The sequence below is a fragment of the Panthera uncia genome, chromosome E1, assembly GCF_023721935.1.
Source record: "Panthera uncia isolate 11264 chromosome E1, Puncia_PCG_1.0, whole genome shotgun sequence".
NCBI classification, from domain to species: Eukaryota; Metazoa; Chordata; class Mammalia; order Carnivora; family Felidae; genus Panthera; species Panthera uncia.
Genome location: NC_064814.1, coordinates 24,785,060 through 24,807,552, shown reverse-complemented (window position 1 = coordinate 24,807,552; position 22,493 = coordinate 24,785,060). Strand labels below are relative to the sequence as shown.

At 55.2% G+C, this 22,493-nt stretch overlaps 1 long non-coding RNA gene across 1 annotated transcript; it reads left to right on the top strand.

The window, feature by feature from the left end:
• Window positions 1-7,863: 7,863 nt before the first annotated feature.
• On the top strand, window positions 7,864-9,563 carry LOC125927417 (uncharacterized). Its single transcript, XR_007459339.1, has 2 exons — window positions 7,864-8,174; window positions 8,744-9,563. It is a non-coding gene; the product is annotated as an uncharacterized LOC125927417 (long non-coding RNA).
• Window positions 9,564-22,493: the final 12,930 nt, after the last annotated feature.

The following is a 22,493-nucleotide window of genomic DNA, read 5'->3' as shown; positions in this document are numbered from 1 at the left end:
TCAACTAAAACGCCTTCCCTTGAACAGAAAGTAGGCAGAGCGCGGCCTTCTCCTAGGGGAGACGTCTTGGCATCCCAGCCTCTGTTTCTAATTTGTCCCTCCCGAGGGCCATCCTGGATGACCCCCCGCTCTGCTCTCCGCATTCCATCTTGTCCCGAGAGTAGCTTGGACTGGCCTGGTTGTGCACTGCTTGGTACCGGTTGTCCTATTTCCCTCCAGGCGAGGGACTGCATTCTCTATGACGTCATCCCTTTGGATGCTTTTGGATACTTTGCCTTTGGATACTTACCTGGACAGTAGTTACTTATTTTGCTCTCTGTATCCTCCCCGGTACCAGAAAAGATTTGAAGCAGGCAAAGTGAGTGCATACAATATAAGACCGGTGTAAATAAAAAGTTTGAAGGAAAGAAGGAAGGATGCAGGATGGAGGGAAAATAGACCCAAAAGACACGCCCTGTGGGAGAGACGTTGAACCGGATTTGCTTCAAAGTTTTCCAGTGATCAGAGCGTAAGAGCTGCATGGTTGTGTACTTGTTCACAGTCCAAAAGATGAAAAGGGCTGGGAGTTGGGAGTTATAACTGAACTGGAGGAGAAAACATTTGATCCAGAACGGAGACACTATTGCAAATAAGGCTGCTTTAGACATCCCTCTAAGCCAATTCTTGGGGACAATTTTGTCTCCAAGGGGAAGACTGGTAATGCCTGGAGACATTTGGTTATCACAGCCGGGGAGGAAGAGGGCTTGCATCCAGAGAGTAGAGGCCAGGGATGTTGTAAATGTCCTCCAGTGAATGCACAGGACCGCCCCCAAACAAGGGTTGACACGACCCAAAATATCAGTGGTGCCCGGTTGAGAAACTCTGGTCCAGCCCTTTCATTGGGCTGGAGACAAAACGCTGCCTTAAGGGCAAATCATTTTGTCCCTTTTGTAACTAAGCCTTCTTGGAAAAGACTCAAAACTCCTGGCCTGAGATTCTCCCTTCTCTGGCAAATACTGCTTTAGATTCCTCGAGTCTTAGAATGGAAAAGCTGGATCATGGAGGCCAGCCCCCCCCCACTGGTCACCATGTTTATGCTGCCCCCGGCCGGTGTCCCGCTCTTGGTGGAGTTTCTGGAGGATTCAGGAGCAACCTGGGCCATGTGCCCTGCCTTTAATGGCTCACAACCCGACAGCAGAGACCTCCCCCAAGACGGCTTGGATTCTCTGCAGAGTCCCGAGACCAGCTCCGAAGGAGCCAAGAACTCAGAGCAGGAAGAGGAGACCAGGAGTCTGATGGACAGGGAGCCTTTGCAGAGGGGACCGCTGTTCCCCACACTCTTTCCCAGCCCCAGGGTTTGGCACAGACTTTCTCTACTCTCAGGAATGTCTCTCTCTTCTCTGAAAGCTGGTGTGATTTAGAGGAAGGAAACTGGGCTTCATGGAGAGGTCTGGGTTCCATGTTCTGGAGCGGACACATCACACACACGTGTCACTTTTCCACCCTGCACCACGGGGGGCGCTCTTCCCCATGCGCTGATGAATGGAAATAGCCTACTGGGTGTTACCTTTCTCTCCCATTCTGTCGGGGGGTGGGGGGGGTCTTAAAACACAGCCCTAGGGGTGTCTGAGTGGCTCAGTCAGTTAAGCATCTGACTCTTGGTTTCAACTCAGGCCATGAGCTCACAGTTTCGTGGGTTCCAGCCCCGCGTTGGGCTCTGTGCTGGGGGCGCGGAGCCTGCTTGGGACTCTTTCTCCCCCCCGCCCCCCGCCCCCACGTCCCCCACTGGCACTGTCTCAGTCTTTCTCAAAATAAATAAATAAACTTGAAAAAAAACCTCACAGACCTAGATTATTTGGCAGCTTTTCGCATCAAAAGGTAGGGGCTATGTCTCCTCCCCTTGCATCTGGGCTCCGTCACTATTTGACCTACAGATTGCTATAGAAATGATGCCACATCAGTTCCTGGGCCTTGTCATTGAGAAGAGGGCGGCTTCAACTTCCTGCCTCATGGGACAGTCACTCGGAGACCTCAGCCATCATGCAGTGAGGAAGCCAAGAAGATCCACACGGAGAGGCCAGTGTGGCGCTCAGGCCTACAGCCCCTGCTGAGGTTGCGGGCTGTGGTGGTAACAGCCAGCAGCCCAAAGCGACTGAGCGAGCTTTCAGAAGGTTCCAGCCCCTGCTGTCAAGTCCCTCCACCTGCGAGCCACCCTGGCCCCTGCCACGTGGAACCAGAATGAGGCGACTTCCCGAGTCCCGCCCAAGGTGCAGACTCAGGAGCCAAAGAAGTGGCTGTTGTTGTTCGAAGCCTCTCAAGTGTGGGGTGGTTTGTCATGAAGCAACAGAATCCCAAAACGTGCCCTTCATGCTCTTTCCTTCTAGTCATTCAACAAACATTTTTTAGCGCCCGACATGTGTCAGCCGTAATTCTAGGCGCTACAAATAGAACAGTGAGAAAATGAACGAGAATCCTTACCCTCTTGGAGCATCTGTTCTAGCAAAGGAGACAGACAACAAGAAGAAGAAAAATCAAATGGTGGCCGAGAGAGACGAAGCCGGGAAGGGAAGAGGGAGAGTCAGGCATCAGGGAGGACCTCAGCACGTAGGCGGCATTGCGTGAAGTCTTGAAGGAAATGAGAGAATCAGCCATTGGGGGGGTCCCTGGGCAGAGGGAACCATGTGTGCAAAGGCCCCGCACAGTGATGAGTCTGGAGTGTGTGAGGAATACCCAGCACAGATGGAGTATGTGCAGGACAATTGCAGAGCGTGGGACCAGGGTGGTGGCAGTCACATCGTGTAGGCCTGTGGATCCCAGCCAGGACTTTCTACTCTCGTGGGAGGTTTTGAGTGGAGGAGTTAACTCAGTTGAATGAGACCACTGTGGCTCAAAGATGAAATCAGCGAGATCACTCAAGAGGCCCGCTGCACCAACCCAGGTGCGAGATGCTAAACCAGGAGTCTTCGGCCAGGATAGTAGCGATGGGGGTGATGGACACTGGTCAGAATCTTGATATATTTTGCTGAAGGACTGGCCATGAGTGGGATGGCCAGAGAGGAGTCAAAGATGTCTCCAAGGGTTTGGCCCGAGCAAATGGAAAGATGGGTTCACTGTTTACGGCAATGCAAGATGGTAGGAAAGGAGGTGGAAAGAAGTTTGTGTGCAAAGGGAGACTTTTCAGAAACTCCATCTGGGACAAGTTCAGTTTGAGATCCTGATACAGCCTCCGTGATGACCCCAATGTCCCCCTTCTTGGACCCATCCTTGTATAGTCCCCACCTCCCCCTCCCCCCACCATATTGTGCCAGGGTAGCTCTGCGTGACCCATACAATATGGCGGAGGTGATCCCGTGCCACCTCAGGGATTAGGTTGTAAAAGACTGTACCTCCTGTGTGTCGCAGTCTCTGCCTCTCTTTCTCTCTCAGACCACTTGTTCAGGGGAAGGCCAGCTGCCACATCATGGCAGCCCAATGGAGAGGCCCAAGGGGTAAGAAACTGAAGCCTCCAGTCGGCAGCCATGGGAGTGACCTTGGAAATAGATCCTCCAGCCAACTTGTGGACTGCAGCCTCATGAGGGGCTCATGAGCCAGAGTCACCCAGCCAAGCCGCTCCTGGACTCTTAACCCTCAGAAGCTGTGTGGGATCATAAATGTTAGATGTTGTATGCTGCTGAGTTTTGGGGTCATTTGTAGATGATCAGTACAGATCTGTATTAAACACCCAAGCAGAAATGTCAAGTAGGCAGCTGGTCTCCAAGTCTGGAATTCAGGGAGGCAGTTCAGGTTGGGATATAAATTGGAGGGCTGATATACAAGTGACACTAAAAGCCACCCAGAGCAGATTCTTCCTTCTGAGGAAGCTTTTCCAGCTTCTCCACTTCGGTGCCGGGTCAGACGGTGGCCTGGCCTTTGCTGTGACGCTGTACCGTGAGGACTTGGCTTTGTGCCGATCCCTCATTAGGTTCTGAAACAACTTTGTTTTCTCTGAATCTGCTTCTGAGTCTGGCATAAACCGTAGGTACTCAATAAATGTTCTCGGAAAGCACAAACACGTGCTGGGCCTTGGAAGGAGAAGCAGACTCTGTAAGTATTCTGGTGGAAATCCCTTTCGGGGTAATGTCCACCTGCCGGCTTTGGCCTCTCAGAGCCTCTGGGGCCACTCCCTGCCTTGGAAGGCCCCGTTGCCCTCATGTGCAGCCAGAAAAATCCAGCATTAGTATTCTTCGGGAGCCCTCAATCAAGGACGCTTACCTCTTACGGAGTGTGGGGGGTGGATCATTCCAGATCGTGTGTTTTGAATGGTTTCTTACAGTGTCCCCTTGGGATTAAGCCCAGCCACCTTTTGTGATAGTCAGTTTATTAACAGTCCTTTCCTGGCTGCCTTCCCTTCCCTGGATCACCTCCCCGTGCTCCCGCGGGGTCCCCTGTACTTCTAAATCCTTCTCCCAGGACCACGCTCCCACTGTGACCATGGAGAAGCAGAATTGGGATAGCTGGAGAAGCGAAGCCTTCCCAAGCCAGGAAATGGCCCTGAGGCACAGGGCTGGGCAGTACACACAGGGTTCTGGAGGAGCCAGGTCCCCAAGAGTATGACCTTGACCGATCAGCAGAGAAGACAGGGAGCTTTCCAATGCTGGCCCCGGTTTTGGAGTGTTGCTGAGCCACAGCAGGCAGGGTGACCTCTGCCCGTGGCCTGGAGCTCTGACCAGACAGGGTCTCCTTCTTCCTTGAAAAGGGAGAGTGGTCCAGGGTGACACCGGCTGCCCCAGCTCGCAGCCTGCCTCTGGCTCCACTGGAGGCACAGGAAGCTGTCTGCGTGGGGAGATGCTCTCCGGCCTGGATGGCTTTGTGGACATGCTGGCAGTCAGTGCTCCCCTCCCAGCGGCTTAAGGGGAGCAGTGGCATTGGGGTAAGACAGCGGAGGCCTCCTCATGGTGGCCGATGGCTGGTTCTTAGGGCGCCCGCTTTCCACCCAGCCTCCCCTCTGCCCGGAACCTCTTCAGCTCAGGGCTTCTAATTCTCCCACTTGGCTCTCGGTTCCTTTCATCACCTCCCTGTGTCCTGAGGGCTGTAGCCTTGGGCTGGCCCGGCCTGGGGGCCCAGAGCAGCCTTGCAAACAGATTCATTCACCTGGTTGAGCACCCACCGTGTGCTTTCCTGCACACAAATTCACCAAAGCCTCCTAACAAGGCCAAGGGAGTGTCAGTCCCCGGGTTCACCCTCTTCCTCTCTCCTCTGCCCTGATCCTGGGAGCCACGTCTATGCGGACCGCAGACACTAGGCTCTCTTGACTCAAGCTGCTGGTTGGGGGCTGCAGAGGGCAGCAGCTGTAAGGGCAGGGGAAAGAGAGGGTGGGGGAGCTCCCTGACACCCCCCTTCCCCTCCCTGGCCACAGCTGCCTCTTCCATCAGAGGCTCCGTTCCTGTGCTTTCTCCACGGCAGGGTGACATCTCTGATTTCCTCCGGGCCGCTCACACCTGCTACAGCTCCGGGAGTTTCGCCGCCCCCGTGGTGTCTTGTCCTTGTCCCCATCTACGTAAAAGGTCATCTCCAGGGCCAGCCACATTACAGGCGCCCTGTGCAGCCCCCTGTGGGTTAAACGCTCCCCTGTCGTCATCTTGACATTCTTAATACTTTTCGAACAAGGGGCCTGCGTTTTCATGTTGTGCCGGACCCACAAACGGCCTCTCCTGGTGCCTCAGTCCAGCTTTCCGGGTGGGCTGCAGGGGGTCATCCGCTTCCTGCCAGGTCTGCTTTAGCTCAGGCAGATGGCATTTGAAAGAAGTCCAATAACTGGCCACGTGCGACTCAGGGACAGGGCTGGGATTTGAACCCAGGACCCCCGTCTGCGCAGCCCATGCTCTTAGCGGTCTGAGGAGTCCAGCGCAGTGGAAAGCGGCAGCATTTTGCATACACACTGATTGCTTCTCCTTTGATGGGAAAGTGACGAGGCTTCCCGGGGCCTCTATTTCTCTGCTCATGATTCTGGGTTTTTTCCTGATTGTCTCGGCCCCCGCCTGGTTCAGAGCCTCCCGGCTGCGCTGAATCACTAATGCGGCTGCCCTGACCTCCTGGTGATGGAGGGGCCGCCTCCCCCTGGGCTCCCAAACTGGGTTCCTTCCCAGCCCCGGCCCGTCACCTCCCTCCCGGGCTGCGGCCGAGAGGCTGTGTGGTCCTGACATGATAGATGAGGAACAGAAATTTGGAAGGGGCTCAATGCTCTTGCCGGCTGCCTCTAATTTTATTTTGAAGGGAAGGAGAAAGAAAGGGGGCACCAGCAGATGGGAGACATTTCCCCTGATGGGGCTGAGCGGTGAATCAAGATAAATGGAGGCTCTTTTCAAATATTTGTTCAGACCACCAGACTCTGTTCTCCAGGCAGACAAATCTGTGCCTGGGGATGCTGGGGGCAAGGTGCAGGAACCCTCGCTGCCTCTGCTGATCAGATGCTGGGGGTCTGGAAGGAGGGTTTCACATCTCTGTCTTTGGTCCTGGCCTTTCTGGCTAATATGGTCCTTTTGGAGCCCATTGGACTTTGGGAGGTAAAAGGGAGGGACACTGGGGCTCCTGGGCGGCTCAGTTGGTTAAGCGTCCGACCCTTCATTTCAGCTCAGGTCACGACCTCACGGTTTGCGGGATCAAGCCCTGCGTCGGCCTCTGCACTGAGAGCTCAGAAGCTGCTTGGGATGCTCTCTCTCCTTCTCTCTCTGCCCCTCCCCCACTCTTTCCCGCTCTCAAAATAAATAAATAAACTTTAAAAAAATGAGGAGGGACGCCCGACTCTGTAATCCGACAAGTCACGTTCATTCGCTCATTCAGTTTTTTGCTGTCCTGCAGGTACAATCCTGGATCAAACCAGAAGGCTCCTGCGTTTCCGGGAGTAAGCTTGCACATTGCTTAACCACCTCCCGGCTGGGTGACCTTGAACATGCTCCCCAGCCTCTCAGGGCTTCCTTGAATTCCTAGAGACACGCAGAAAATCACACCAATTTTCAGCGTCGATGTGAGCCTCAGAGTTTGTGCAGATAAAGCGCCTCGCCTGAGATCTGCTGCACGATTCAGACCCTAAATATATTAACTGCTACTGTTACTTGACCTGTGCCTGTAGGAGCAACAGGGTTGAAGGATGGGGAGGGTGTGAGGGAATGACCCTGTGTGTAAATGCCCGGTGATGAGGGGGTGCGGGAGGGGGGCCCCGAGGCCCCCCACCCCAGGAAACACAGCTCCGAGAAAGTCCCCCTCCCCCTGCCCGAGTCTCAGCAGTCCTGTGTTCCTGCAGGTTTGCAGCCCCAGGGGGGACCCGGCTCTCCTTTGTCCCTCTTTATTTAAAGTCGGAGGGGTGTATGAATCAACGAAAATAATTCACGAGGATCATTAGCGACTCCAAGGCGGCATCTTCTACCGGCAGCTTTAAATTAAAAACAGTGCAAAACTGCGGTTTTTTAAAACACATCAACTCTCTTTCCTCCCCCCTGCCTGCTGTAATCGAAGGCTGCTGGGATCTAATGAAACGAAATTAGCATCTCCAGTCCCCCTCTGGCTACTGGTTACAGGAAGACCTCTTAGAGGTGGAGAGTGGAGGGGAGGTGTGGGCATGGAGAGGAAGCGCCTTCCTTCTCTCCCAGCCCCTGGTCCCCTGCCACCCACCTGCCGCCCACCTGCCTGCCCTTCCTGAGCCCCCTAGCCTCAGGGCACGCAGTGGCCCGGCTGCAGAGGGACCTGTGAGGAGCAAAGTGTTCTCTTGGCCTGTTTTCCCTTCGGGCATCTGCAGAGACGGGCCCAGCCGGGCGGCCCCTACCAGGGTTCCTGTGACAGTGACACAACAATGGGGGGGATGTCTCCAGCTAAGCCCCTTGCTTACTGTCCCACCCCTCCCCTCCCCTCCTCCCCGGCACCTCTAACCTGGTGTCCCCATCATATCCCTAAACATTCAGCCAGCTGGACAGGGAACCCAGAGACTTTGCCAACGTGGCCGTCCTCTTTCCCTGAGAGGCTGGATAGGTCCTTCCGCCCCTCGGTCTCAGGCGCCTGGGCTGGACCGAGATGCTGCAGCGTTTGGGGGGGAGCCGCTCTTTCTCGTTGGGGGATTGCCTTGTGCCTTGCAGTGTGCTTTGTTCCTTCCTGTCCACTCGATCCAGTGCCCCCCAGTCAATGCAAGAAGGAAGAATGCCCAACGGGTTTCCTGTGCCTCATGGGTAGGGTGCCTCCCTCACGGAGACACACTGCCCCCCGCCCCTGCCCCCGCCAGCCTCTCTGCTTAACTCTGGCTTTTCTAATGGACCCTTTCCTTCGAAACCCTCGCTAATTCCCAGGGCTGTGATTCTCTGTTGCGTTGTCACTGCCAGGGTGTGTCTGCACTGGTGGTGGCCTGGGGGGGGAGGGGGGACAGGAGATTACCCTCCCTGGCAAAGTCCCAACTCCTTAGCATGGCACCCACTGGGAGAGCTGCTGTGATGCCTGAGCCCTTCACTCTGCTCCCCTAGGCCGAGCCACACGCCAGCTTCACGGTCCCTGGCTCGTGGAGGCCACGCTCTGGTGCCCCTTGACCTGTCAGGTCCCGCTGTGGTGATGGCCATCATCGTCTTGAGCATAGCTTGGGCCTTCGGCCGGGGCCTGGTGTTTTCCCCTTTCACAGGCAAAGCTGAGATTCCCAGGGAGGTTATGGTCAGGCAGCGAGTGGGTCATTCTTCCCAGCCTTGGGTCTTTGCTCTGGAACCTTCTTAAAGCTACTCATTCATTCGTTCATTCATTCATTCATTTGTAGATCTGTGCTCTGAGGTTCTTCCCAGTCTGCCAGGGGCTTTCTCCACAGGAGGAGGAGCGTCCTGGCAGGTGCAGCTGGAGGGGAAGGAGGTTTAACTCTCAACTTCCATCAATGGGGAAGGAGTAAGTGGGCTGAATGCCTTTGTCCCTGGCCCTTCAGCAGGACAATTGTGAGGCAAAGGGGCCCCCGGCGGGATCGAGCCCAAGTGTCCACGGTGGGAGCAAGCCCAAGGACACACCATTCGTTGTCTCTTTCCACATCCCACTCCCCCTGGCCCCCTACTCCTGCCTCCTGGGTGCACGGTGGTCCTCAGCCCAGACTGCTTCCAAGAGGACCCAGACTGGGGCCAATTCCTATACCCGGTCTGGGATGCGGAGAAAGAGAATCGGTGCCTGCTGCAGGCGACGAGTTGGAGCACTGTGTCCCCTGACACCCACTTCACCGTCACCGCCACCACCACCCCCAGCGGACAGAGCGCACAACGCCTACAGGAGCCGGGCCATGGGTGAGGACAGAGCAGGAGACCAGCTCCACGGCCCTCCAGGCTCTCCAGTCCAGACCAGCTTCCTGCAGAGTGGGAAAGGAGAGCAGGCCCTCCCTGGGTGCAGCGTGACAACACCGGGAGCCGGGTAGGGGGGGTGGGGACACTGCAGAGACTCTCTGAGTTGGCTGGCCTTGCCGAGCACCAGCTCCGGGGTCACCGCTCTGAGCAGGAGCAGCCGGTAGCACAGGGTATGTTTCCCTGGGTGGGCCGGACCCCTGGGGGCTTGAGCAGGGTGGGGGCCGCTCCCCCTGCTGGACTGACTAACCGGACAACTTATCTACCTGTGTGTTTCCTACTCAGCCTCCTACACTGTTCTGCAGGTGATAAGTGCGCACACTCAGCATGCGTCGAAAATGACCCCCAAGTCCCCACATCAAACCCAGAAAACACCCCTGATGGACGGGTCCAGGCTGCTCGGAGGCTGCCCCCTTCCCCTCTCTGGACCAGCACGGCTGAGTGCCCTGCCGTCCTTGGGGTGGTTGATGGATGGGGAGGAGATGCAGGGAGAATGACAGCCAATCTTGGGGTGGGGACCCCTCTCCCTGTCCCAGACAATGCCCTGAATTGTTAAGGTCTTCATCCCTGGCCCACCAGCTTTCGGCTCAGCCCCCTTCCCCGAACACACAGCCACCTCCTGCCCACCCTGCCCTGACTCCTCCTCCCCCCCACCCCCCACCCCAGTCCAGACCTGCCTGGAGGCCTGGGTGGCAACCATATGTTTAGGATGCTTGATTGCTGCAGTTGTGAGCCAGAAGGGCTGTTTGGGAAAGGGTACTCAGTCAAAGCTGTGTTTATATACGCAGGGGCCGGCGTCTTTTTATTATGCATAATTATACGCTTCTTAATGCACAGGCTTTCCAGCCGTGTTTCCTTCCCCCGGTGAAGCCGCAGCTGGGTGGGTGTGTCAGGGCGGGTGGGGGCCCGGAGACGGCTGCCCTCCTCTCCTCGGCTTGGGGAGCTGTGAGCCCCGAGCTCGGCGGGTCCGTCTGATAGATGGCTGCTTGCTCGCTCTAACTGAAAACTAATTCTTCCGAGGGGATCTGGGGAGATGAGCCGCAGCAGTGCCGAGGTGGAAATGTTGCAGAGCGTGAGGTGAAGCCTCCTCTCTCTCCCTCTTTGTCTTTGAGCCGCAGCCTCGGATTTGCACTCCTCACCTCCTCCTGAAAGGAAAACGTTAGATCTTTCACGCACAGCGGTTTCAAGAGCCCGCCCTTTGCAATTCTCTTCTAAACTTCACAAACTTGACTCCAAAGGCTGACATAGTCATTTATTAGACCCCGAATGTTACAGTGCAGGTGAGGCTTCTGATGCTGAGAAGGATGATGACAGTGATGGCAGCTTTCTGTTCGTCTAGTGTAACAGTGATGCCCTGGGTTCGAATCCAGACTCCACCATGTACACCGCATATTAGCCGTGTGACCTTGGGCTTGCCATTGAACCTCTCTGAGCCCTGGTCTCCTCGTTGGTGAAATGGGGAGGATAGTAGTTCCTACACCGTGTCCAGCACCTGGCACAGTGCCTGGCACATAAGAAAGGCTTTGTAAATGATTTGGGCTTCATCCACTCTGCTCAGACACAGTGGACAGTCACCAAATGGCTATTGCAACAAGGAACGAACGGGCAGTGGCTTTGGAATCGGGGTGTCTTTGTTGATCAACCGTAGGCAGTTGTTGGATCTCTGAGCTTCCTCAGCTCTAAAGTGGTGCATTAACAGATTTGCCCCCATGCCTGTGAAGTGTGGATTCACCCAGAGACCTGGAGATAAAGCACAGAAAATGTCGAGCGCGGTGCCTGGTGTCAGTGTGTGCATGCCCAATGTCACTGGGGGCTGCTATTTCATGAGTAGCAGTTTGCTATCTCAAAGTGCTTTTAAGGGCGCCTGGGTGGCCCAGTCGGTTAAGCATCATGATCTTAACGGCTCAGGTCATGATCTCACTGCTCATGGGTTTGAGCCCCATGTCGGGCTCTGTGCTGACAGCTCAGAGCCTGGAGCTTGCTTCGGATTCTGTCTCCATCTCTCGGCCCTTCCCCTGCTCATGCTCTGTCTCTCTGTCTCTCTCTCTCAAATATTAAAAAAAAAAAAGTGCTTTTAAGGGCGCTCTGGGTGGCTCAGTCGGTTAAGCATCAGACTTCGGCTCAGGTCATGATCTCGCAGTTCACGAGGTCGAGCCCCACATCGGGTTCTGTGCTGACAGCTCAGAGCCTGGAGCCTGCTTTAGATTGTGTCTCCCTCTCTCTCTGCCTCTCCCCTGCTTGTGCTCTGTCTCTGTCTCTCTCTCTCTCAAAAGTAAATAAAAAACATTAAGAAGTGTTTTTATTTCCATTATCCCAGCCAATAGAACAAAGCTACCCGTGCCCTGGGAAGGCCTGTTTCCTTCCCCTAGTTCACAAATAAGAAAGTCAAGTCTCAGAAAGGTCGGGTGATTTGCCTGAGCTTGTGCAGAGGGCTGCCACACCCCGTGACCCGTTTAATAAACAATTTGTTGCTTTAATCCCCATGCTAGGTGTTTAATTCTGTGAGAACGCCCCCAAACTTTCAAGTGCACGACAACAGGCTGGAGCTCTGGCATGTTACGTAAATCCTCCCTCTTCCCCGCTTCCTCAAAGCCTGCCTCCACCAGGAAGCCCCCGTGGGATGAAGTTATCAGCCCAGTCCCCGAGAGCCCTTTTTCTCCTGGGCTTCCCCCGCATCGGGCGCTTGGGCAGACGAAGGAAACACTGAGACTGCCAGGTCGACACTGAGATCGAGTTCACCCTGGGAGAAGCGGACAGACCCCTGTGTTGCATCCGGACACTTTCCCACAAGCCTGCTTGGGACAAAGGGTTTGGGAGCATGGCCAGGTGTATACATGTGTATAGGGGACATGTTCTGTGTTAACGGTTTTATCCTAGGACACATACTGACCCTGTCAGAACAGCCTCGATGTCTTATGTTCAGCTTCCCCCCGCAAACGTTACAAAAGTTATGCAGTGAGAGCTATTTTCCAAACTTACCTGGGCATCTTGTATTTTTATTTGCTAAGTCTGGCAGCTGCAGGTCGGAGGCGGCACGGGCAGGGGGCTTCAGGCCCTCCCGGCTTTACTCCGTAATGTCAGGGACAAGCCTTTCTTCTGGTCTCGCCACCTCCCTGCACCAAGGTGCGGGGGTGGGGGGGACGCGGGGGGAACGGGACTGGTTGGGCTCAGGAGCCAGGGAGAAGCACCTAGGGCTGTAGCCTGGATGAGCCGGCAAATTGGCAGTAAAAGAACCGTCCTTGGTAATAGAGAGATTTACCATCTGAAGGGCAGCCCCTCCCCGCCTTGAGGAGGCGATTAGTTCCGAAGCACTTTTCTGTGGATTTGTTGCAGGGACATCGGAGGCCCCGTCACTTCTCTTCCCTTTCCACCCTAGAGATTTAGAGTCAGGAGGTGATCTTCCCTCTTGCTTCCATTACTTTAGCACCTGAGTTACGAGCCATTATCCCTGGAAAGGCTCTTCACTCGACCCCAGGCAACAAAATCCAAGGAGCTGTGAAAGCGGCTTCCTTGTGGTCTGGGCGGCAGTGCCTGTCCCTGGACCCGTGGGGGGCACCTGGCTTCCCTTTCCATTTAGCTTCTTTATAGGCTGGTTCTGCCACGGGGAACCTAATGACCTTGGTTGAGGCCTCAACCTCTCTGGAATGTATTCTCCTGCTGTGTAAAACAAGGTGGTTGAGCAGATGCTTTCTGAAGCCTCTACAAAGCTGTGATTTCTTTAGGCCAACTGGGATCCCGTACCCGCCACGCCCCCCACCCCACATGAACAGAGTCAAGAGGTCGTGGCCCAGCCCGAAGGGCCACCTGCCGCCCTCTGCTCACCTTCCACACCTCGGCCCCACCTCACCGTGCAGAGCCGGCCCCTCACAAGAGGCAAAGTTAATCTAAGACAGGAAAGGACAGACATGGATTGAGATTCTCCCATTCAATGAACAAAAGTGCCTTAGGAATTGATTCCCGCCGCCCCCTCCTGTTTACTGTGGTTCGTCCCCCCTCTGGTGCAGGGAGGAGAGGCTTTGCATCAAGATTAGATGCTCCAGAGTTAAGACTGCAATTTGCCCAACACGTTCGTCATTGGGGGAGCCCAAGCACCGCTCACGGTAGCTTGAGTCCCTTGTCCTTTCTCTGCTTTGGTTTTCTTCCCTTTCTCCTGCCGACACAGAGGGTCTGGGAGGGAGACGAATTCTTCCCAGGTTGTAGGTTGGGTGCTCTGCCAAGGTCTTGGGGAAAAGGGCCAACCTTCAGGCCCGCTCCCCCAAGACTGCTGATGCTTCTGTGTCTCCAGAGGGGCGCTTTCTGGACCAAGGATGTGGGCATCCAGGTGGCCAGGAAGGTCAAGCAGTGCCTCCCAAGGGGCGGGGGAAGGCGGCCAGTGTGGGGGAAGGGAGAGCAGGCAACTCTGATAAGGATGAAACAAAATGAATGTATCTTCAAAGTTTCCCCCAGGCCCCAGCAGGATTCTGCAAAACTGTAATCCTATTTTGTAAATAGATGGAATTGCCTTTTTTTTTTTTTAACCCATTGGAGATGCAAAGCCAGCTGCTGTCTCTCGCTCTCTTTGTCTCTCTCAAGACAACTGACAAATGAGAAGGTAAACTGCCTATTTGTCTCAACGCCCAGATGCAGTAAGGGAAGTGCAGGAGACATGGGTCCCGGAGGCCTGTTCTGTCTCTGAAGCTTGGAGCAGTCGATGTCCAGTGTCCGGCCGTCAGCTCACTCAGTTCAGAAATAGACTGACCGATGGGGACAGTATGAAGCAGACGGGGGAACTGGTGACTCCCCTGAATCCTTCCTGAGTCTTTCTTTCCTTTTCTAAACGGGGGTCTGGCTGGGTGTCCTCGGGACGAGGCCGGGACCACCCCCCACCACTGCATTTAAAGGTCACAGGAAATGTCAGCACAGAGCCCCTGGAAGCAGAGCTTTATGAAACCCTGTCAAGGGGACTGGCATTATCGCAGGTCCGTGGGGCCACCGAAGGATTGTAAGCTGGGTATGGCACGATCAACTGTGCGTCTTAGAGGAGCCAATCCAATGAGTGGAACTGAAGACAATCCCGAATTTGAAGTCCTGGAGGCCAGGTGAAGAAGGGTCGAGGCCAAGCAAATCATCTGGTGAATTTTACGATATTTAAATGACACCTCGATTAAACAACAGCCAACATCAACAACAACAAACATCTTTAAAAAAAAAATGTTGATTTATTTTTATTTTGAGAGAGAGAGAGAGACAGAGACAGAGAGAGCCCAAGCAGGGGAGGGGCAGTGAGAGAGGGAGAGAGAGAGTCCCCAGCAGGCTCAGCACTGTCCCTGTCAGTCCAGAGCCCAGGGTGGGGCTTGATCTCATGAACCGTGAGATCATGACCTGAGCTGAAATCAAGAGCTGGGCGCTCAACCAACCGGGCCGCCCCGATGCCCCAACAACTTTTTTTTTTAAGGTAACTAGAAAGGAACAGCCAGAGGGGTGAAAACAGGAGCACAGAGCCCGGAAGCAGGAAAGGAGGGGGTATTAGAGTTCTCCAGAGAAACCGAACCAACAGGAGAGTCATCTGTGTAAGAGGAGATTTACGGGAATTGGCTCATGTGGTTATGGAGAATGAGAGGTCCCAAGATTCACCACCTGCAAGCCGGAGAAGCCAGGAAAGCCGGTGGTATAGTTCAGTCCTGGTCCAGGAGCTCCAAAGTCCAAGGGCAGGAGGGGGTGGACATCCCTTCTCCCCCTTTTTGTTCCACTTGGCCCTCAACACACTGGATGGTGCCTGCCCACACTGGTGAGGGCGCATCTCTTCACCCAATCAGCTGAATCAAATGCTCAGTCTCTTCCAGAAACACCCTGACAGACACACTTAGAAGTGATGCTTCGCCAGCTCCCCAAGCATCCCTTGGCCCGGTCAAGTTGACACATGAAATTAACCATCACAGAGAGAATATCGAAAGAGCTGACAGCATCCACCCCACTTAAGCGAAGCTGAACAAGGTCGGAAGGGCTGAAATTGTTCCATGACACTCGTCAACAAGGCGGCCACGTCCATCCTCGGGAAAAGCAGGTCCAACATCGAGGTGGGAGCTGGACCTGGGGCGCTGAGGTTAGGGGTAAGCGGCGTCTTCTGGTGTATATTCTTAAGGCATCCTCGACCTTTGCATCCTCCTGCCCTTCAGAGTTGGAGTTCAGGAGAGCAGAAGTGAATTACTGGGACCTAATATTTTACCAATTATTGGGGACACCAGCTGGCTGGAGTTGGGGACCCTCGGGACTAATAGTGAAGGATGGTAGTAGGTACCAAACTGCTATTTTAAAAAACCAACAGAACCCATAGAATAACAATCGTCATCCCGCCTATGTGGCCAGGCAGAGCTGGTGACGGGCAGCCGCTGCTCAGGTGGCTTAGCTGGGCAGAGATGGGCCATCACCCAGCACGAGTGCGACAGTATTCGCTACCCCTGAGCCTCTTCCCTACCCCTCTCCACTCTGCGAAGCTCCCGGGTCTTTTCTGAGCTTCTTCAGCGGCCTGAATATGGGGTGCAGGTGTATGGCAGGAATGAAGAGGTTGCTGGGAAGCCAGTGTTAAGGACCCACTGGGAGCCGGCGGGCTGTGGGGGTCGCTCCAGGACGGGAGCACGCCCATGGCCCCTGGAGAGCTGGGGGAGCAAGGCTCACCAGCTCCAGGCTTTTCCCAGGGCACCCTGGGGGCACCCCGGGGCTCAGGAGGGGCCTGAGGGGGAAGGGTGGCCCGACTCCCCCAAATCCCATTCACCCCGCCAGTCCACCAGATGGTCCATTTGCTGAGTTTACTTGTCGCCTTCAACTCTTCAGTTTTTGCGTCCTGGTTTTCATTCTGTCTTCATAATGGCATTTTAAGGGATTGACCTGCCACCCAGGACAGGTTCTTGAGGTGGTCGGGCCCAGAGGCTCGCTTGGGCTATTTCATGTAATGGGGTTTACGGACAAACGAGGCAATATGAAGGCAGAAACCTCCGGGGCCCTGGAGCAGCCAGCTTGTCAGACACACGGAAAACACAGAAGAGAAATATAGCCTGTGTCACAGAGACTGGGATGGGTGGGGGGTGGGGGTCCCAGATCGTGGCAGCTCTGGGAGCCAGGTGTCCTCACCACCCAGTAGCTGGGGTGTTCCCGGTCCCTATTAAAGAGGGGCGTGCACATCTACAGCAGCTTGACAAGATGCACATAGGAGCAGGGACCCTCTCTCATTCTTACTGTGGCCCCAGTGCCCCCCACAGCAGATCTGGCTCTCTCTCCCATCAGGCAACCCCTCCTGCCCCGCCCTGCAACCCCCCATGAGCCCAGCCAGCTGGACTTCCTCACCAGCCTAGGACTCGGGGGCAAGCTGTGTCATTTAGTCTTTTGCAAGGAGGGAGGGGACGAAGGGTGGTGACCAGCCGTGGGCTGAGACTCATGTCTGGTGGCATGGCCTTGGGGAGCTGTGCCCGGTCTTTCCAGGGCCTTGTGCCTGCTGTCAGCTCCCTCTGCTCTGTCCCTTCTCCTTCCTCCTACCCTGGTTTTCCCCTTCCCTTGCCTTTCTCTCCCTTCCGCCTCCACACTGACACAGAAAGGGGAGAGGAGGCCCCTCCTACAGGAAGCATGGAGAGCTGATAGGGAGCGGCTGTAGGATTAAGGGGGGGCTTGCATACAGTCAGTTCATCCTTGTTTATTAGGGACCCGCTTTTTGCCAGGCACCCCACTAAGTGCTTTATGAACCCCGTGTGAGAGGCAGTTATTTCCCCCATTTTACGGATACGAAAATACGGCACAGGGTGGCCATGTGACTTATCCAAAAGCACACAGCTGATAGATGGAGGAGTCTGATCTGAATCCATATTTGTCTGACCCAAAGTTCCCAATGAAAAGCCACTGCTTTATTCTCTGACTGGGACGCCCGATTACTTCTACCCTTCCTCATGGTGGGTCCGGGATAGGAGACGTCAATCACTGACATCTCACTTAGAGCGTGTAGGGGAATGTATACCCTCTCCCTCCCCAGATGGACTGTCCTCTGATCGGGGCTGCGGCTGGGATCCTTTGGGGGTGGAATCAGCCCCTCTTTTTTTTTTTAATTTAATTTATTTATTTTGAGGGAGATAGCACCCACAAGCAGGGAGAGGCAGAGGAAGAAGGAGAGAGAATCCCAAGCAGGCTCTGCACCGTGTGCACAGAGCCCAGTGCAGGGCTCGAACTCACCGAGATCATGACCTGAGCCGAAATCAAGAGTCAGACACTTGACCGATTGAGCCACCGAAGCACGCCTAGAATCAGCCCCTCTTGCCTGACTTCCCCCATCTTGCCTCTCTCAGCCTTGCCCTGTTTACACTTCAGACTTATCCTCCTGAACATGTAAGAGGCTGCTTTCCCTCTGAGTCCTCCTCTTGCTTTCCAAGGTCAGTTCAGATTCAGATCTTCAGGGCAACTTGCCCACATTCTTCTGTGAAGCCTCCTTGCAGTCCAGGAAGGGGACAGGCAGGGGCAGCCATGGCCCCTTCCCCTTCCTGCCAAGCCCAAGCCCCTAGAGTTGACTGGGTACATCCAGGATGCTGGGCTTCTCTGGAAAAACACCAGGAGTATATCCCACCCCCCGTCCCAGAACCGTGGCCCTGGGTGTGTCTGTCTTCAGTGGCACTGCTGGTGTTCAGTTATTCTCTTGGGAAGAGGGGATGGCCCTCCCCGAGGAGCTGGCACCTGCTGAGCCCCAATGCCCGCCCCACTAGTCACCAAGTAATGGGAGACCATTCCCGGTGGAAGGAAGCGGTGTGGGCCTTCTGTGCACTGGAGTTGTTGCACATAAATGCAGCAAGAGAAAATGTAGGACAACAGCCCTTCTGGCTCACTGCTCATGCCATTGAAAACAGCACCAGCCAGAAAATACTTGCTAATGGCCTTCTCCCAATCTCCTTCTAGATAATGATAAATAATGTGTACTTTTAGTTTGGAATTGAATTTCATCTCTGCATTTCTGGTGTGTTTCAGGTGTTTTTTTTCCCCTTCTCCCTTGGGGTCTGAAAACTAGACATTTGTGCATTTATGGTGTGCATTTATTCCCTGCCAGAAATTGACATATAGACTCATTAATTCTTCCACACTTGTTCTCACCCCCAGACGCTCACCTGGCTGGGCCAGGAGGGGAGCTGCGTCCCAGGGCGCTCTTCTGCAGGAATCCTGCGGACCAGGGGACTGTCCCCTGTCAGTGATCGCTGGTTTCTATACTCAAGTGTGCCCCTGGGCTCCATGCCCAGAGTTTCTGATTCAATAGGTCTGGGCTAGGACCCGGAAGTTGCATCTCTAACAAGTTTCCAGGTGATACTGATGCTGTGGTCCCGGGGACCACACTTTGAGAACCACTAGCCTAAATCCTTGCTACTCGAGGTATGGTCCTGGGACCAGCAGTTTCAGCATCACTTGAGAGCTTCTTAGAGATGCAGACGCTTGGGCCCCAACCCAGCTATAACCGAAGTTTGCATTTTAGCAAATCCCAGGTGATCTGTGTATTGCAGTTTGAGAAGCACTGGCCTGGGTGGTTACTCAAGATTCCTTTCAGCCCACTGGCCTTGATCTTGACTGTGTATTAGAATCTCCCAAGGAGCTTTCAAAACATCTCTAAGCCCACGCTGTGCCCCAGACCAATGAAGCCAACGTCTCTGCAGGTGGGGCTCAGGCCTCCCAAGTGATTTCAGTGCATGGCCACATCTGAGAGCCAGTCTTCTTGGTTCATCTTGAAGAAGCCTGGAACAGCCATTTTTCTCTCCTCCCGGCCACTCATCCATGCCCACTTTTCTGGCCCAGGGTCGTCCACCTTTCCAGCATGCTTCTGTGGGTTACTGTAGTGCCTCCTTTTCTCTCATTTCATTGTAACCAGCTGGGTGGAGAGTAGGAGAAGCAGCAGAAGCATCCAGAATTGTCCGAGCCAGTCTCTGTTTACCCCAGGGGTGGAATTAGAGCAGCGCTCACGAGGGCTCACTTTCCATTGCTTCTGAAATTCCACTAAAGTTCTTTCGAATTAAATATGGAGTCTCAAATATGGAGCCAACCCGCTATCCCTTTCCCCTGCCGGGTCCGTGGCAGACATCACGAATCAATCAGAACACTCTTCCCCGGTGAGCCCAGAGGGGGCTCAGAAGACTTTTCTCTACAGCACTCCAGCAGCCACGACTGGCCAGACTTGGCATGACGATGGCAGCCATCGACCTCTCCAGGGTTGAGCGAGAACAGGTTTCCAGGCGGGAGGGAGGGCGGGAGGATGGGACATCGCCCAGGAGGCAGTTCTGGGGTCTCCAGCTTCAACACTGCCTGCTGCTGGGGCCGGTGCTGGGTGTGACCATTTGGGGAAGGGTCTTTCCTCTTCTTTTTTTTTTTTTTTAATTTTTTTTTAACGTTTATTTATTTTTGAGACAGAGAGAGACAGAGCATGAACGGGGGAGGGTCAGAGAGAGGGAGACACAGAATCTGAAACAGGCTCCAGGCTCTGAGCGGTCAGCACAGAGCCCGATGCGGGGCTCGAACTCACGGACCATGAGATCATGACCTGAGCCGAAGTCAGACGCTTAACCGACTGAGCCACCCAGGCGCCCCGGGTCTTTCCTCTTCTATTACGTATTCTACTTCAGCCAGGTCTTAGCTTTGGCCAGCATGGTGGACCCTCTGTGCAAGAGTCTGGGGTCCTGGGTAGAGGGCAGCACTGGGGTCCCCTACAGATGATAGTGGGAGATGCAAGGCAGACGGGGGGCTCTTCTGCTCGGCGTGGGGTGCCGGTGGGCAGCTCCAGGTGGGCCAGAGGATGATGAGCGGGTCTCTCTACCATTGCCCATGTCAGCTTCTCCCCAGACTGGATTTGAGGCAAGGTGGATGGAGCTCTGGAGCATGCTGTCCGTACCGGCAGGGGCCTGCTCTGGAGAGGGGAGCTTGATCAACAGGTAGAGGGTGGCACCTGAGCAGGTGGGCAAAAGGGAAGAGATCTGACCTCTAGGGGGGGAGAGAAAGAAGAAAGTACAAGACTGAGGAAGAAGAGGGTTCTCCTTAAGGCCTGTGCATGTATGCATGCATTCATTCATTCATTCATGAACACCACACTTCTCACTGGACACCTATTCCCAAAGGGGCTGGGATCTGGTTAATCCCTTCCTGCGTGAATGAGTCCGCTCTCTGGGGGCAAGAGAGGAGCGGCTTCCAGGCCATCCCGGCAGCACAGAGCTCGGGGGCAGAGGATGTGTCACCAACTCAACACACTTGGGCTGCTTCCGCAGACGCCTCGATGCACCCTGCCGGAATAAAGGAAACTGAGGAACGCTGAGCTTCCTGCCTTTGGTTGGCCTGGAGAAGCAGAGGCGACCTTCAGCGCAGCCTGTGACTGAGACAACAGGGACCCTCTTGCTTTTGGCTCAGCCAAGAACCTGGTCTTCAGAAAAGGGACGAAGACCCAGATCCTGGCCCCCAGCCAGGATTTGAAAGCAGCCAGTGTGACAATGACACTGGCTTCCCCCCTATGGAAGGCGGCCAATGGGGCGTGTGTCCAGGCGGCAGAGGGTCCGAGGATGGGAAGCCGATGCAGCGATGCAGTGTGGAGCGTCCTCCGGAGAGACAGAGGATGGTCCCCTCAGAGGCGGTCCCCTTAGTGAGGGGGTCCCCTCAGAGGCAGGGGGCTGGACCCACTGGCCTGCAGAGCCCCGGCCCACCCGGACAGCCCAGCCCATCGGTGTCCTGGGGCCCCCTGCGGGCCAGCAAGACCCCCTTCTCTGATTTCCCAGCACCAGCCTGGCGGGAGGCTTTGCTGCTTTCCGGTGACCTTGACTCGTCCCCCTCCCCACGTGGACGGAGAAGCCTCTGCACTGCTCAGTCATCGCTGCCACTCCAGAGCCAGCCTTTCAAATGACCTGCTTCATCCCTGGCTGCAGTCGGAGGCCGAGAAGCGATGCCCTCCATTTCCACCTTTCATGATTGTGCCCCCACCCCTGCACCCATCCCTCAATGTCCCAGGGAGCTGTAGGCACCCCTTCCTCCCCCTCCTGCAGCCCTGCCTGCACTTGCCTGGCTGCCCGCAGAACCCAGGCTGCCTGGATGGATTGACTCGTTGGAAAGAGGTGGTTTTTTTTTTTAAATTTTTTAATATTTTATTTATTTTTGAGAGAGAGAGAGAGAGAGAGAGACAGAGTGCCAGTGGGGGAAGGGCAGAGAGAGAGAGAGAGAGAGAGAGAGAATCCGAAGCAGGCTCCAGGCTCCAAGCTGACAGCACAGAGCCCGACGTGGGGCCCGAACTCATGAACCGTGAGATCGTGACCTGAGCTGAAGTCGATGCTTAACCGACTGAGTCCCCCAGGTGCCACGAGAGTATTTATTTTAAGAGGCATTTCACCTCGGGTTTTGATGTGCTTGGCTTATCGCCCATAAATATCAACTAACAGAAAAAGGGCGGCCTCTGGGGAGGAGTGGATGTTTTGGATGGAAACCAAGAGCCGACATGATCCCGGGGTGGGGGACACGAGGGGATAGTTCCCATAATTGGCCTCCGCAGCGTGATCTGGAAGCATCCTGAACTCCTAGTTTGCCTCCACTGAGCCGGTCCTGGGCTGAAACACGCGCTGCACATAGTCTGTGCCCTGGAGGCTCTGGGTGTAGCTGTGCGGGCAGCGACATAAAACCCTGCCAGGGAACAAGGGTCAGATGAAAGTGTGCAGCGGGGGTGGGGCTGAGGACTGGGGTTTGCAGGGGGCTTCACGGAGAGGTGACTTTAGGAAAGGTCTGGTCGAGTGAGTCGAAGACAGGAAGGGCGTTCTAGGAGGGGAACAGCGTGGGCAAAGCTGTGGAGGCCTGCCGGGGCGGGAGGGGGGCTTGCGAGGGGGGTTGAGGGGGTGAGGAGCTGAGCAGGGGGAAAAGGGGACGTGCTTGTGCCTCAGCTGGGGAGCGCCTCCTCCGTGCAAGGAGGCAGCCTCTCGCGGCAGTCTTGGAATTTGAAAGCAGCCAGTGTGACACAGACACTTGTCTGTTCTTTCTTTAAAAAAGTCTTTTTTAAATGTTTCTCTTTGAGAGAGAGAGGCAGAGAGAGAGGGAGACACAGGATCCGAAGCAGGCTCCAGGCTCGGAGCTGTCAGCACAGAGCCCAACGCGGGATGCGGGGCTCGAACTCACGAGCCGAGCCGTGAGATCATGACCTGAGCTGAAGTCGGACGCTCAACTGACTGAAGCCCCCAGGCT